Genomic DNA, 14541 nt, shown 5'->3' with positions numbered 1-14541 from the left:
TTCACTAATATTCTTCTGCAGTTCCTCATCTATTTATTTTTATTTAAGCTCAGTTAGGTAACATATAGAACATCATTAGTTCCAGAGGTAGAGTTCAGTAATTCATCAGTTGCATATAACACCCAGTGCTCATCATATCACGTGCCCTCCTTAATGCCTGTCACCCAGTTACCCATGCCCCCACCCACCTCCCCTCTAGTAACTCTCAGTTTCTTTACCCTAGTTAAGAGTCTCTCATGATTTATCTCACTCTCTGATTTCTTCCCATTCTGTTTTCCCTCCTTTCCGCTATGATCCTCTGAGAGGTTTCTTATATACCTCAGATGAGTGAAACTGTATAATCTTCTTTCCCTGATTGACTTATTTCACTCGGCATAATACCCTCTAGTTCCATGTATGTTGATGTAAATGGTAAGATTTTATCTTTTCTGATGGCTGAATAATATTACATTGTGTGTGTGTGTGTGTGTGTGTGTGTGTGTGTGTATACACACACACCATCTTCTTCATCCATTCATCTGTTGATGGACATATTGGCTCTTTCCATAGTCTGGCTACAGTGCATATTCCTGCTATAAATATTGGGATGCAGGTGCCCTTTCAGATCACTACATTTTTATCTTTGGGGTAAATATCCAGTAGTGTAACTCCTGGGTCATAAGATAGCTCTATTTTTAGCTTCTTGAGGGAACTCCATACTGCATTCTCTTGATCCTCAAACCAGACAAAGACCCCACCAAAAAGTATTACAGACCAATATCCCTGATGAACATGGATGCAAGAACTCTCACCAAGATACTAGTTAATAGGATCCAATAGTACATTAAAAGGATTATTTACCATGACCTGGTAGGATTTATTCCTGGGCTACAAGGGTGGTTCATTATCTGCAAGTCAATCAACCAATGTGATATACTACATTAACAAAAGAAAGGACAACAATCATATGATCCTCTCAATTGATGCAGAAAAAGCATTTGATAAAATACAGCCTCCTTTCTTGATTAAAACGCTCCACAGTGTAGGGATTGAGGAAACAAACCTCAATATCATAAAAGCCATATATGAAAAGCCCAAAGTGAGTATCATTCTCAATGGGGAAAACAGAGCTTTTCCCACAAGGTCAGGAACATGACAGAGATGTCCACTCTCACCACTCTTGTTCAACACAGTATTAGAAGTCCTAGCCTCAGCAATAGACAACAGAAAGAAATAAAAGGCATTCAGATTGGAAAAGAAGAAGTCAAACTCTCACTCTTCACAGATGACATGATATTTTATGTGGAAACCCCCAAATTGCTAGAACTCAGAGGAATTCAGCAACATGGCAGGATACAAAATCATCGCACAGAAATCAGTTGCATTTCTATACACTAACAATGAAACAGAATAAAGAGAAATTAAGGAACCGATCCTAATTTTTAATTGCACCAAAACCCATTAATACCTAGGAATAAACCTAACCAAAGAGATACAGGATCTGTACTCTAAAAACCCAATCTACTTTTAAGCCCATGTAGGGGCTTAAAAAAATTTTTTTTTAATATTGTATTATTTTAGTTTTAGAATTCGTGTGTGGCTCTTTTTATGTAGTTTCTGTTTTCCTGCTGAGCATGCCCACCCATGTTCTCATTCTGGCCAGCCTTTCTTTTAAGCCTTTGAATAGACTTCTTTTTTCACTGTTTTAACATCTTTCTGTGTTAATTCCAACATCTGTCTCATCTTCAACTGTTTTCACTGACTGTTTCCTTTCCTACTTTGGGTCATGCTTTCCCGCTTCTTTACATGTCTAGTAATTTTTATTGTATGCACAACTTTACGGATACTAAACTGTTGAGAGTTTGGCTTATATTGTCTTCATTAAGGAGGGTAGAATATTATACTACATGAGCTTTATCCTGTAGAAGCTTGATTTTAGATGTTAAGGATGAGTCTAGAATGACCCTCACTATGGAGGCAGAGTAGCTCTGCTCCTCAGGCATGGTATTTCTGGAGTTTCTTTCATTTGAGTGGCTGAGTTGTTCTTGAGGTCTCTCCACTTCTCCTTGCCCAGTACTGTGTCACTCTTGGAAGCCTGTCTTGTTGACTGTCATCCCAGAGTTTTGCTTTGTGCATGCACAGCTGAATGCTTGTGAAACAGTCCAGTTAACGCTTCTGAAGATTTCTGCGGTTCTTTCTCTGCACAACTCTCTCCTCCTGGGGCCATGTTTACACAAATCCCAACTGCCTCTCTATGCCCAAATTCCAACATCTGAATTTTTGCAAGCCTACCTAGCATTGCTGTCTGATAGGTCCCTGCTTCCTGATACCACACTTTGGAAAGGGTCCCCAGGCAGAGAACTGGGCAAATGTGAAGCTCACCTTGTCCCCTCATATTCAGCCCTTCACCTGAGAGTCAGAGCTCTGTGCTGCCTGTTGCCCAAGAGAAGAGCTTCTTTATATATTTTGTTTGATAGGTATTTACAGTGGGAAGGTGAGTGTGATGCTCATTGCTCCATTATACAGAATTAAGGGTGACTACCTATGAATTTTTTAGTCTCTCTTATATTTGACTTCCAGTCTTTCTTTTATTTCCATCATTGAAATTTGTGTCATCTTACCTTTTTCGTTGGGATAGACATTCACTTCAGCTATTGTCAGTTAGGGGTATGCTGGGGCTGCAGATTGTTTTTAAACAACAACAACAAAAAAAGGTTTTTTAAAGATTTTATTTATTTGAGAGAGAGAAAGTGTGTGTGAAAGAGAGCACAAGTTGGGGGGAGTGGCAGGCAGGGGGAGAAGTAGACTCCCCACTGAGCAGGGAGCCCTCAGCCAGCTCGATCCCAGGGCCCTAGGATCATAACCTGAGCCGACATCAGATGGTTTTAACCAACAAAGCCACCCAGGTGTCCCTTCCTTAGACACTATTATTCCATTGTGCTCCAAGTAAATTTTGAATGCCATTAGCTGCTTTGAACCAGAGAGCCATTCTGAAATCACAGAAGACTGTTCTGTCCACATACAGGCAGGTTGAAAGTGCTGGGGAATTACCAGCAACAACCACAAGTTAATGATTAATAAGAGTTTGTACCTATACACCTCAGGGCCCTCTCCTTTTAGATGGAATAATTTTCAGACATGCTTACATCACTTACCAGAGTTGCTCTTTGGGATTAATCTCTAACTATCCACTCTCCTTCCTCACCCCCTTGCTAGTACTCATGGACTAAAGAAAAATAAACTATCTCTAACCAATTCTGGTCTTAAGCTGTGCTGCTAGGAAACTTGAACTAAGCCCATAGTATTGCAGTTAGAAAAGGTATGCTATATAATATCAACTTTTCAATATTTCTGAACAATTGTTTTATGTCCTAACACATAAGAAAATTTTAATAAATCCTCTATGCAAGCATAAAATATTTATTCCTTAATTACTGCTGCAGATATCTGTTAAGTTTTTATTGGATAGAGATTTATTTTGTGGTTGAGATACAGAATTCTATTTCAACATGAGATCAGTTCTTTAGTGAGATATATTTTAATTAAAATATAATGGAGATTTGTAAGTTTTTTTCTTATAATTCTTTTTTTTTTTAAAGATTTTATTTATTTATTTGACAAACAGAGATCACAAGTAGGCAGAGAGGCAGGCAGAGAGAGAGAGGAGGAAGCAGGCTCCCTCTGAGCAGAGAGCCTGATGTGGGACTCGATCCCAGGACCCTGAGATCATGACCTGAGCCGAAGGCAGCGGCTTAACCCACTGAGCCACCCAGGCGCCCCTTTTCTTATAATTCTTAAGTTTTAACTTTACCTATCTGGAGGCTGTGTTATTATGTAAATATAGATTCAGAATAGTTATATATTCCTTATCAATTGATAAATTCTCCCTATTTTCCTTTCCCATTAACTATTCAAAGGTGCAAGTTATCCCTTACACCGTTCTAGAGGAAACCCGTCTTCTAAGTGAATATGGCAACTTAATTTGTTATCTCTCTGACTTTGCTGGTAAGAGGTGGCCAGTGCAGTAACACACGGCATTGCTTTTCTTTCTATTACTTTTTTGCCACCCTCCTTAAAAATAAATAAATACACATTTTGTGTTAGAATGATTTAGGTTTATGGAAAAATTATGTAGTGCAAAGAATTCCCATATATCCCATGCCAGTTTCCCTTCTTGTTAATACCTTACATTACTACAGTAAATCTGTTACAATTAATGAGCCAATACCAAGACACTATTGCTGACTGAAATTCATAGTTTATTGAGATTTCTAATACCTTTTTCTGTTCCAGAAGCAGCATCATTGATCATTTACTGTTTACTTTTGCCTATTTCAGCATATAATTGGAATCCTACAGTATGTAGACTTTTCACACTGGCTTCCTTCACTTGGCAGTATGCTTTTAAGGCTGCTCTTTGCAGGTCTTTTCATGGTTTCAATAATATCCCATTATATGGATATACCACAGTTATCTATTCACCATTTAAAGGATGTGTTTGTTACTTCTAGTCTTGGGGGTTATGAATAAAGTTACTATAAACATTCATGAGAAGGTTTTGTGTGGACTTAAGTTTCAAATCTGTTGGATAAATACTGAGGAGCACAAGAGCTGGATTGTACGGTAAAACTATTTTTAGTTTTGCAAGAATCTGCCAGCCAGTCTTCCAAAGTGGCTGCCCATTTTGCAATTCTACTAGCAATGAATGAGAGTTCTTGCTGTTCTGTATCCTCTCTAGCAATTAGTATTGCCGGTGTTTTTTAGAAAAGTATTATTTTAGTTATTCTTATAGGTGTGCATTAGTATCTATTATTGTTTTAATTTGCAATTCTTTAATGACAGGTAATAACATGTCTCTTTATATGTGCGTATCTGTATATCTCCTTTAATGAGGTGTCTGTTCAGATCTTTAATTGGAGATTTAGATTTTTAATATGGACGATCTATTTTCTTATTGTTGAGCTTTAAGAATTCCTTGTATGTTTTGGACACAAGTCTGTAATAGTTAATTTTATGTCACTATGATTGAGCTATGGGACGCCAAGATATTTGGCCAAACATATATTTGAATGCATCTGTGAGACTGTTTTTGCATGAGGTTACCATTTGAGCTGGGAGATCCAGTAAAGCAGATTGCTCATGCTAATGTGGGTGGGCTGCATCCTTTCAGGTGAAAGCTTGCTAAAACAAAAGGCCATCCCACCAGGAGAGGAAGACTCTCAACCTGTCTTCCAGGAAGGACATCAGTCTTCCACCTTCAGATTCAAACTTGGACTGGAACTTACACCACTGACTTTCCTGATCTTCCAGCATTCAGACTCAGACTGGAAACAAATCATCAGCAATCGTGGGTCTCCAACTTGCTGACTGAAGATCCTGGGACTTCTCTCAACTTCTCAGGCTTTATCATCCTATGAGTCAAGTCCTTATAATGTGTGTGTGTGTATATATATACATGCACGCTTCCTATTGATTCTATTTTATAACTGGTTCTATTTTACATTGTTCCTAATATATATCACTATTAAAAGATTTAATATTATACATAATAGAATAAAAATAAATATCCTATATATACTAATAGCATATATAAACATATATACACACACATATCCTCTTGGTTCTATTTTTCTGGAGAACACAGAGCAATATAAATCCTTCACCAGGTATGTGTCTTGCAAATACTTCTTCTAGTCTATGACGTGTCTTTGCATTTTTCAACAGTGTCTTTCACATAGCAGCTTTTAAATAACAGTAAAGTTCTACTTAATCAGTTTTTGTTTCTTTCCTGGGTCTTGTTTCTAGCCTTGTAGCTAAAAGCTCATCTCCAATCCTAAGTTCACAGATTGTTCTCTCATAATGTCTTCTACAGTCTTTATAGTTTTTCATGTTACATTGAGCTACATGACCCATTTAGAGTTAAATTTTGGGGAAGGTTTAAGATCTGTATCTAGGTCCCTTCTCGTGCAAATGGACATCCAGTTGTTGCCATCCAGCATCACTGCTGAGAAGACTACCCTTTCTCCACCGGATTGCCTTCTCTCCTGGGTCAAAGATCAGCTGGCTGTATTTGTGTGTGTCTTTACTCTGTATTACTCATCTGTTTCTCTTTTCTTTCACCAACACCTCGTTGCCTTGATTACTATAACTTTATAGCAAATTTCAACATCAGGTATCATGGGTTCTCCAACTTTGTTGTTGTTGTTGTTTTTAAACAGTTTTTTTTTTTTAAAGATTTTTTTTATTTATTAATTTGACAGAGAGAAATCACAAGTAGATGGAGAGGCAGCCAGAGAGAGAGAGAGAGAGAGAGAGGGAAGCAGGCTCCCTGCTGAGCAGAGAGCCCGATGCGGGACTCGATCCCAGGACCCTGAGATCATGACCTGAGCCGAAGGCAGCGGCTTAACCCACTGAGCCACCCAGGCGCCCTTTAAACAGTTTTTTATGTCCTTTTTTCCCCTCTCGTTTTCCTGTTATGTGTTAGCACTCACCAAATAAAGGGTTGGCACTGGAGTTTTGCCTCATGTTTTGCTTTCTGAAAGAGCATAAAAATGAATTTATGCTCCGTGCCCCTAAATTCATATGTTGAAGCCCCAACCCCCAGTATAGATGTATTTGGAGACAGGGCCTCTCGGGAAGTAACTAGAGTTGAGTGAGGTCACAAGAGTGGGTCAGTAATCTGGTAGGATTAGTGTTTTCATAAGAAGAGACAACAGAGAGCTCTGTCTCTGTCTCTGTTTCTATGCCTTCCTCTTTTTCTCTATTTGTGCACGCTCTGAGGAAAAGCCAAGTGAAGACATAGTAAGAAGGCAAACACCTACGAACCAGGATAGGAGGTCTCACCAAAAACTGACCCTAGCAGCTTCTTAATCTTGGTCTTCTAGCTTCCAGAATTGTGAGCAAATAAATATCTGTTGTTTAAGCCACCCAGCTTGATATTTTGCTATGGCAGCCCAAACAGACTAAGATACCCAGAATAAGACAATGAGGAACTTTCGTAAAGATCAAATAGCTGGGTTTTGTTTTTTAAATCCAAACTAGTGATCCTTGTCTTTCAACTGATGAGATAGCTCATTTAAAGTTAGTCTATTGCTGACAGTTTTCGTATTTATCACTTTATGACTTCTCTCTCACATATTTTTCTTTTTTTTTCTTCTTCCAAAACAAGCATTGGAATGACTAGTTTCCATAATTCTTTTTTTCCTTTCAGTTAGGAAATTATACATTTAATCTTTATGGTTTTATGGCCTCTCCATTTATTTAAAAAAATGCATGCCCGTCTGAACAAAGTACAAGTGTATAAAAAATTTTACCACATTTCCAAATGTTACCGGTTTAGAAACTGGTAAAGTTTAGAATGGTAACTATGATTACCCACTCCTTTCTTATATGTCACTTTTCTCAAAATTTTAGTCCAACTTGATTTTTATGAATACATTCTTCATAATTATTTTCATTTTTCATATTATTAACATGTGTTTAGGTTTATCCTATGTTTGCCAATTGTTTTGCCCACTATTGCTTTTGGAAATCCTCTTCTTCCTTCTGGGTTCGATTTTCTTCTGAGGTAAATCCTTGAATAACTGCTTTAGTGAGAATATGTGGGTGGTAGTGCCTCTGTGTCTTCTTGTGTGTCTAAAATTGTCCTTACTATACTTCCACCTCTGATTGATAGTTCAGTTTATAATTCTTGGTTGACAGTTATTTTTTCTCGGCAACAAGAAAATATTATTCGGTTGTACCCTGGCCTCTACTGTTGCCATGACAAATCTTGCCAGTAGTTTTTTTCTTTATTTATTTTACTTGAAACATTTTGTTGTTGGACCTAAAGATATGTTTTTCACCATTTGTAAAATTCTCACCCATCTTTATTTTACTATTTGACTCTTCATCATTCTTTTTCTTTATCATCTTAAACTCAGTGGACATATATTAGATCTTCTCATTAATTCCCTCATGACACTGAATCTTCCTTTCAGGGTTTTAATTTCTTTACCTTTCTCACTTACATCTTGTCTTCATTTCTTCAGACCTATGTTCTGGTTCAGTATTTTTTTTACTTCAGCTGTTTCTAATATGTTTCACAAGTTTATTGCTTAATTTTAAAAGTCATATTTCATTTGCTTTAATCTTTTTTGGTTGTTTATTGTGTATTTTTATAATTGATTATTTTTATAACTTTATTTGAACACAATTAGTTTATATTGTCTTTTAAAATGTGCTATCATATGAAAAGATTATCTTCTTTTTTTTTAAATTTTATGTTTTTAAGATTATCTTCTAATGTGACCTGTTTGTGTCTTTCATTCCTCCCACACTCTGCATTATTTTCTTGTGAAAGAGCTCAGTGTGAGAGATACTTCATCTATGGGAGTCATGGACACATATGCTGTGGAGTGGTGTTGTCTCCACGTGTAAGAAGAACCCCAGAATTATCATTGGTACAGGAGCACAATGATGTTAATTTCTCAGTTTGGGGACTCCTAAACCTTGAGGACTTTGAAGTAGTAGAAATTTAAACCCCACAATTGTGCATGGAAGACCCAAAGTACAACTCTCCAGGAATTTGGGCAGAGATAGATAAACTTCCTGTTGACTTCCTGCGTCACTGGTCACAGTTCATTCAATCTTGTTTTTTTGTTTTTTTTAATGGAACACTTCACGAATTTGCCTATCATCCTTGCGCCGGGGCCATGCTAATCTTCTCCGTATCATTCCAGTTTTAGTATATGTACTGCTGAAATGAGTACTCAGTCCTGTATTTTACTAAGGTATAGACCTTCTAGGTTTCCAGCTCTGCCCTCATGGGCTTGCAGACTTTATTCTGTTCTCCTGAGCATCTTAAAATTAAAGCTCTTAGGTACTTAAAATTAAAGTACTTAGGTACTTCATACTAATCCCGATCTCTCTCACACACACCCACCCAGGATTAACCAACAAGAAGAACCTCACCTGTGCCTACTGGGATTATGCCCTGCTTCCCAGATTACCTGGCATGTGGGCATTTTTTTTACTATTCCTGATATTTCAACCATACATTTTTGAACCATGTTATATTTTATGTGCTTGGGGAAGGGATTCAGGTGATTGAAGTCACATTATTTATGGAATAGGAAGCACCGAAACTCAAGTTTGCATGAATATAGAGAAACCACACCCCAATTTGGGGCTCAAATTAAGATGTGGAATACCTTAATTATATTTTATGTTCACTAGCTGTATCATATGCCAATTAGAACTCATTGCTTTTTGCCCGGAGGATGTGAGATGGGATGGAGTTTCACAGCTGTTCAAACCTCCTTTAAAGAAGCAGGAATATATTAATGACACGTGAAGGAAGAGACTGGCAAGAAAAGACTCTTCCTGAGTTGATAACACACGGATGAAGTATCTGTCTCTTCATTAGTTTATAAGCATCTTTAGGAGAGGGAAAGTGATATATTTATCTCATCATCTGTGCAGGGGAGCATTGAACTTGTTGCATGGCAGGTGCTAAACAACTTTGGAAACAATAAAGGAAGGAGAGGGTGAAGATGGGAGAAATAAAGGAAAAAATAAAGAAAGAAGGAAGGAAAGGGAGGAAGGAAGGGAAAAACGAGGCAGCTCTTATCCATCATTATAATACCCATAGAGAAAAAGAAAACCTAGCCCACTTCCAGAAACTGGGTATTTGGAGCATAAATATAGGTGTCCTTGAGAATGACTCCACATTCTTAAAGTCCAAGTCTTGAAGAGATCATCAATATAATTAAAGATTTAGCTGCTTGCAGCAGCAATGACGTAAGACTCTTAAGCTACATGCCTGAACTAGAGGAATTTGTGTTTTCAGTACAGTACAATACTTCAACGCTTCCACAGTGCTGAGGAATATGCTGCCATGGCAGCAAATCTGAATACGTGGATGAGTAAAGATTTCTGAGCTGCACCTCTGTTTGGAGAGTTCTATGTCTTCCTTTCTTAATGACCTAAACTTTGTTTTCATCCCAATAAATTTTTACAAATTTTCACATCTTTTCTTTTGGCAAAAACTAAGTTTCAGAAACAGGTAAAATGGTAGAAAGCTCTCATTTTTCCCCCTACTATTGCAGAGACTATCAACTATATAAATGCTTCTTTTCAAAGGGGAGGAGGTTTTATGACTGAATAGTAGTTTCAAAAACCTCTTTCCAACTGAGGGGGAAATGTTCTTTGCTTGGACATTAAGACACATTAGCCACATCCAAATGAAATAATAAGTGTGAAAGCACGCTGAGAAACAAGTAGCCTATAGAGTCAGTACTGTATTAATGTGGCGAGCATTACACTCTGTGCTAGGAAATGGGACACAGAGAGAAGCATAGGCAGAAACTTGTGTGGCGTATAAAAGTAATAATCTACTCCACTCAAACTGTTCACTCTATATCTTAGTCCAGGCAAACAAAATACCACAGACTTCATGGTTTATCAACAATGAAAATTTATTTCCAATAGTTCTGGAGGCTGAGAAGTCTAAACTCAAGGCTCCAGCAGATTTGATATTGGTGAGAGTCCGTTTCCTTTTTCTACACCATCTTCATGCCCTGTCCTCATGTGGCAAAAAGGAGGCAGGAAGCTTTTTAGAAACTCGTTTTATAAGGGCACTGTGCCCCTTCATGATCTAATCACTTCTCAAAGACTGCATCTACAAACACCATCGTTACTGAGGACTGGGTTTCAACATATGCATTTTGGGAGAGCACAGACCTTTAGGCTGTTGCACTGTCAAACATGCAAATCCCTGCCCCAGAGGTTCAATGCGGGTGACTTGTAACAGTAGAATAAACAAAGGCTCTGAGAGGACCCCTAGCAAGGAAAGGCTAGTGTCACTGACCTGAGTGCACTTGATTCTCAATCGCTTGATTCCTTTTGGGGATGAGGGTTGCCACTTGGTCACAGGATTTGAGTTGCTCTTGATGTCACTTCCTTTTTTTTTTTTCTTTTAAAGATTTTATTTATTTATTTGACAGGTAGAGATCACAAGTAGGCAGAGAGGCAGGCAGAGAGAGAGAGAAGAGGAACCAGGCTCCCTGCTGAGCAGAGAGCCCAATGTGGGGCTTGATCCCAGGACTCTGGATCATGTCCTGAGCCAAAGGCAGAGGCTTTAACCCACTGAGCCACCCAGGCGCCCTTTCCTTTAATGTTTTTAACATAATTCTTAAAATAGCTTTATTGGTTCCCCATCAAGGTAGCACTGTTTCTTGAAGCATGATCCATAAACCTCTGGAATCTAGTGATTCCAGGAAACAGAGTCAGTTCTGCAGTTTAGAAGTTAAAGCAGTGATAATAATATACTAGTAATGTCATACCACAAAATGTGTACAAGCTTCTATAGTTGCTAGCAAACATTTTGCTTCACATTTGGCTAAGATCGCTGAATCATTTCTCAGCTTATATGGAAAATATATGAAGAAAAACTAATCAACATACTATTATGCCAATATTAAAAAGGCATGTTATCAAAAGAGGACATTTTAAAAAGCATTAACAAATAGTTAAAAATGATTCATGAGGGGCTGTAGCAACATTTTTCTACATATGTCTCCAGAGCCACAGGAAACAAAGGAAAAAATAAATTGTTGGGACCATATCAAAATGAAAAGCTTCTTCACAATAAAGGAAACAATCAATAAAACTAAATGGTAACCTACAGAATGATAGAAGGTATATGCAAATGACATATCTGATAAAGGGTTAGTATCCAAAATATATAAAGAGTTGATAAAACTCAACACCTCAACAATGAATAATCCAATTTAAAAATGGGCAGAAGACATGAACAGACATTTCCCCAGAGAAGGCATACAGATGTCCATCAGACACATAAAAAGATGCTCAACATCACTGATCATCAGTGAAATGCAAATAAAAACTATGAGACATCATCTCACACCTGTCAGAATGGCTAAAATCAATACCAAGAAATAACTGGTGTTGGTGAGGCTGCAGAGATAAAGCAACGCTGTGCATTGTTGGTGGGGAAGCAAATTATGGAAAACAGCTACTATGGAAAACAGTATGGGCACTCCTCCAAAAAGCTAAAAATAGACCAACCTTATGACCCAGCAATTGCACTACTGGGTATTTACCCCAAAATTATAGAAATACTAATTCAAAAGGATAGCTGCATCCCAATGTTTATAGCAGCATTATCTACAACCATCAAATTATGGAAACAGCCCAAGCGTCCATCAAGTGATGAATGGGTAAGGAAGATGGGGTGTGTGTTCAGACACAGACACAGACACAGACACACACACACACACACACACACATGCCCCCATACACACATACACCCCTACACACAGTGGGATATTATTCAATGATAAAAAAAAAAGTGAAATCTTGCCATTTGCAACAACATGAATGGCGCTAGAGAGTATTATGTTAAGAGAAATAAGTGAGAGAAAGACAAATACCTCAGGATTTTATTCACATGTGGGATATAAGAAACAAAGTAAATGAACACATAAAGAAAGAGAGAGAAACCAAGAAACACTCTCAATAACAGAGCACTAATGGGTACTGGAGGGGAGGTGGGAGGGGGGAATGAGTGAAATAGGGCTGGGATTAAAGTGGCACTTGTCATCATGAGCACTGGGTGATATATGGAATTGTTGAATCACTATATTGTATACCTGAAACTAATATAATGTTGTATGTTAACTAACTGGAATTAAAAACTCAATTTAAAAATAAAATATAAAAAATATAAATAAATAAATTAACATGTTCATCTTAAAAAGATGTTTCATGAGGTAGGTGTGTTGGGATCAGGATCAAAAGGCATCATTTATATATGCTGCTGTGGACTTTAAAGGAGACTGCTAGAACTCCACTGTTTGTAAAGTGAACGGATAGCAGAATATTTTCTTTTCTTTTTTTTTAAAGATTTTATTTATTTGGGAGAAAGAGAGAGCATGAGCAGGGGCGAGGGTCAGTGGGAGAGAGAGAAGCAGACTTCCCACTGAGCAGGGAGCATAACATGGGACTCAATCCCAGGACCCTGAGATCATGACCTGAGCCGAAGGCTGACAATTAACTGACTGAGCCACCCAGGTGCCCCCAGAATAGTTTCTCATCATGATCTAATATTGAAGAAAATGAGGAAACTTGATTTAATTATGCCCTGACCTATAAGCATACATCTGTTTTTGTCCAATGAACAGAAAAAAAAAAAAGGCAGCAAGCATGAAAATCTTTCTATTTTCCATTAAAATATAGGACACTTACTATGACCCTGCTACAAATATTCCAACTCAGTATCCTGTGACAATATTCTTCAGGGTTGAGAAGATAGCTTATGAGCACTGAGTTTTAAACCGTTAACTTACTGCACTACATGAATCCACAGACCGTGAAAGGTTTGTAGGCACATTTAACAGATATCTTGTGACTGAACGGGGTCAGACCACAATGAAGGCTATGCTCCTCTAATGAAGCAATTCTCATATGTCTACCAAAATGAACAGAAGCAGTGAAAGAAGCAGTGACTGGAGTGAAAAGAACATGGTAATGAAGTATTTTTTTATCTTATACTGGAAGAGGATACACCAAATTTCTGTGGACAGCACCCCCTTTGCTGCTGGTTGTGACCCTTCTTCCTAATGCTTGGCAAAGGAAGACACCCAAGGGTCCTTTGCGGGGAGTTACTAGAAGATGAAAAGCAAATGTCATGCTAATCTCAAAACACCAACTTCTCTGCTTTGTTATTTTGAACTTACAATTCAATGTATCTTCATGGAATTAAATGGTCGGTTACTTAAAGCTTGCTATGGGTTGAATTGTGCTCTCCCCCAAAGGCATATGCGGAAATCTTCATTCCGGGTATCTGAGAATAGCACCTTATTTGGAAATGGGGTCGTGACAGATATAATTAGTTAAATTAAAATGAGATCATCCTGGAGGAGGGCGGTTCCTAATCCAATAGGACTGATGTCCTTACGAAAAGGGGAAATCTGGACACAGGCATGTGCGCGCGCGTGCGCGAACACACACACACACACACACACACACACACACACACACACGGGAAGAATGTCATGTGATGAGGAAGGCAGACCTGCCGCAAGCCAAGGAACGCAAGTGTCAGCTAACCACCAGAAGCTGGGAGAGGGCAATGGAACAGATTCTCTTCCCCAGCCCTCCGAAAGAACCAGCCCTGCCAACAGGTTGATCTCGGACTTGGAAGCCTCCACAACTGTGATACAAACTTCCGCTATTGAAGCCACCCAGTGTGTGGCACCTTCTTAGAGCATCCCTAGCAATGATTTGTATGTAGCAATGATCAATACAAAGCTTGAGGAGGCAGAAATGATATTTTCCATCCTGCATTAATAAAAGTGCAGCACAGTTGGTCCACGCTTCAGATTTCTGCCAGCACAAAACCTCACCTCATCAGAATCACCACAGGGAGGAAGAGCAAACAAGCCAGTGTGTGTATGCAAACGCATGCTCACTCTTCTGAAGAAACGGAAGGCACACTGCTTAATTGAAACATGTTTCCAAAGAGGCGGAAGAAGGGATATCGTATTTAAAACAAACACT

The 14541-nt window shown here is 38.3% G+C and overlaps 1 long non-coding RNA gene and 1 other non-coding gene across 3 annotated transcripts in view; one reads left to right on the top strand and one right to left on the bottom strand.

The window, feature by feature from the left end:
• LOC132027935 (uncharacterized) overlaps window positions 1–14541 on the top strand; it is an 86944-nt gene that overhangs the window by 63223 nt on the left and 9180 nt on the right. Inside the window, exon 5 of one of the 2 annotated variants that reach the window (XR_009407261.1) lies at window positions 5150–5387. The exons of the other annotated variant lie outside the window; for it this stretch is intronic. This is a non-coding gene — a long non-coding RNA (uncharacterized LOC132027935). Of the gene's footprint in view, window positions 1–5149; window positions 5388–14541 lie in introns of those variants that run through there. 2 annotated transcript variants of the gene reach the window in all.
• On the bottom strand, window positions 8623–8729 carry LOC132028952 (U6 spliceosomal RNA). Its single transcript, XR_009407606.1, has one exon. It is a non-coding gene; the product is annotated as a U6 spliceosomal RNA (small nuclear RNA).

This window comes from Mustela nigripes, chromosome 12 (assembly GCF_022355385.1).
Source record: "Mustela nigripes isolate SB6536 chromosome 12, MUSNIG.SB6536, whole genome shotgun sequence".
Classification (NCBI taxonomy): domain Eukaryota; kingdom Metazoa; phylum Chordata; class Mammalia; order Carnivora; family Mustelidae; genus Mustela; species Mustela nigripes.
This window is presented reverse-complemented; position numbering and strand designations above follow the sequence as displayed.